Source organism: Papaver somniferum, chromosome 9 (assembly GCF_003573695.1).
Source record: "Papaver somniferum cultivar HN1 chromosome 9, ASM357369v1, whole genome shotgun sequence".
Taxonomy (NCBI): Eukaryota; Viridiplantae; Streptophyta; class Magnoliopsida; order Ranunculales; family Papaveraceae; genus Papaver; species Papaver somniferum.
Window position 1 is genome coordinate 25,581,055 of NC_039366.1, and position 2,846 is coordinate 25,583,900.

General features: G+C 34.3%; 1 pseudogene; it reads left to right on the forward strand.

The window, feature by feature from the left end:
- The first annotated feature begins 828 nt into the window (after positions 1-828).
- Positions 829-2,586, forward strand: LOC113311615 (annotated as a pseudogene).
- The last annotated feature ends 260 nt before the right edge of the window (positions 2,587-2,846 follow it).

The window sequence follows — 2,846 nt, forward strand, 5'->3', positions numbered from 1 at the left end:
TGGATTATTCACCAAACACTGTTGCGACGATTTATTGTGCGATGGACTTTTTAAGGGGCACTGTCATTGGGGTTACTAATTTGTATTTATGTATGTCTTGTGTATTTTATACTGGTTTGTAGTATCATAGAATAAGATCATTGTGGTCAAGTGAAATTAGTCGCTTAAGTACTTGCGATCATTAATTTATTCAATTCCTATGTATTTTGCGTTGTAATAAGATCACAGTCAGCAATAAGTACTGTTCTAGATGTAAATGAAAAAACTATTTAAAATGATGCATATTACTCGAATTTTAAAAAAAGTATATTTGAGTTAAAAAATTATTTCTCTTGCAAGATTAAGATGTTAAGGTCTGATTGCATAGGTGAGTTTGTCAACAATAGACTTGGTTCTTTTCTTCTGCGGCATGGCGGTTGGCGGACAGTTCACAGTACTTATGAGAGTGAGATGGAAATGGAGTTCAAATCTACCGTTACATTTAATTTTCTCTTAGTTATTTTAAATGCACAATTATTAGAGCTATGACGTCTATATATACAGCTAATCAAGACGCCAGACAAATTTTTAAGATTATAAAATGGAGAAGAAACCATTTAAACAGCTAATGCTCTAGTAATTCATCGATCAAGTTAAAATCATGAGGAAACCGCGGGCTTACCTACTCAATAATTATATCCGCATGTTAAAAAAATATAATCAAGAAGACTTTGATGGAGGTATACTATATTCATCATTAGAACTCGGCCAAGAAGTAAAGGTTATTATAAATCATACTAAAGGTACGGCAATGTCAAATCGTAAGAGTAGCTCAGGATCTAACCAAAAATGGCAGTTGCAAAAGCAGGTGTACTGAATAAGCATAAAGAGTTGGCATTTTGGGAAAGAAAATGGCTCTTCAGGGACAAAATGAGTTTAGCCTTGAAGGTGGTAGAACACGTAGGGGAGTTATTTGCCCCTTTTTACTTCACTTGGGATGCATTTTGGGTTGCGGTCGTGTTATATTGGATGACTTTCCATCTTGGCCTTAGTCTTGGTTACCATAGATACCTTAGCCATAAGAGTTTTAAGGTCCCTCTATTTCTCGAGTACTTTCTTGCATATTGTGGGGTTCAAGGTGCACAGGTACGCTATCACCTAATGCAGTAAAACTAAGAAGATGTTCGGAAATGAAAATCATGCTCTCTTGGTTCCACAATTTTTTATTTTTTTTTCTTTCTATCGATAAAGATTTTGCGGCTTATGAGTTTTGTACTAAGATCATTGGTGCCACCTGTTTAAGTTGATATATATAGATTTATTATGCTTTTTAATCGGTTATCGTCTTTAATTTGATTGTTTTGTTTTTTAATAGGGAGATCCGATATTTTGGGCTAGCGTCCATAGACATCATCACCAATTCACTGATAATCATCGAGATCCACATAGCCCGATTGAAGGTTTTTGGTTCAGCCACATAAGTTGGACACTTGACCATACATATGTCAAGGAAAAGGTCCTTTAAATGCCTCTTTATTTCTCTTATTTTTGACAATTTTACATGATGTTTGGATATATATCTTCTGAAATATATTTTTTCTTGACAATTTAATATGATGTTTGGATATATACCTTTGAAATATTTTTTTTGTTATTTATGTAAGTCGAAAAGCCAGAAACTAATTGGAGATACAATTTGTGATGTTTTTTTTTATTTTATTAGTAAAGATTTCGGTGTTAACAGTATCAAATTGTGGTCACTGGTATCATCACCTAATGACGTTATCACTATGCTATAGCCACATCAGCCTTTCAGATTATTTGTAGAAGAAAAGAAGAAAAAGAATTGTGAAGCAATTTTTTTGTACTTTTAATTTTTAAAATGGACTTCTATTTCCGATATTCAAACATGCTATTAGCAGATAACATATCGTGAACTAACTGCCAGTCTAACAGTATGAATGAAATCTATGCGCAGTGGGGAGAGCCTAACAACGTAATGGATTTACAAAAACATGCCTTTCATAGGTTCATTCAAAGAACATACTTCTATCATTTAATTGGACTAGGGTTGTTTTTATACATGGTTGGGGGGACTTCCTTACATTCTGTGGGGCATGGTATGTTCTGCTTTCTTCCCTTTTTAAGCTCAATCGTATGTGCAAATATTCTAAATTATTTGACAGTATAATTGAGGTAAGAAATTGCTTTTCTCGGGGTATATAGTGTACGAGAATGGCTTGGGGACATCACAGTACATTCATAGTAAATTCAGTATGTCATAAATGGGGAACAAAGACGTGGAACACCAAAGACGACTCTCGGAACAATTTCGTTATTGGAATGTTGGTCGGAGAAGGGTGGCACAATAATCACCATGCCTTCGAATTTTCGGCTCGTGTTGGGTTGGAGTGGTGGCAGTTTGATCCGCAATGGTATGTTGTAAAGTTGCTTGAATATATTGGATTAGCAACAGATGTTAAAGAACCCACAGAGATTCAGAAGCTCAAAATGTCTTTCAAATATAACAAGGATGGATCCGAATCATCTGATCAAGTTGCTAATGAAACTAGTTGTGAAACTTTCGATCACATCAAAAAGGAGTAGTTAATAGTTATTAGATTGGGAGTGTTTAAGTGCTTTTTTCTTGCTCTTTTCTTTCTCTTGTACTTCTTGTGCGCTGTAAATTCTTTTCAAATTTGGAGTCTATGTTTGAGTTATCCTTTCAATGGTGATAAGTATTACTCTCTCATTTTAGCCAATTTTCACAAAGTGATAATAACACTTTTGCATAATATTTTATCGTATTACTATTATTTTTGTTTTTTAATCAAGGGCCTTAAGAAAGGCTGTCGGTATGCCTCAAC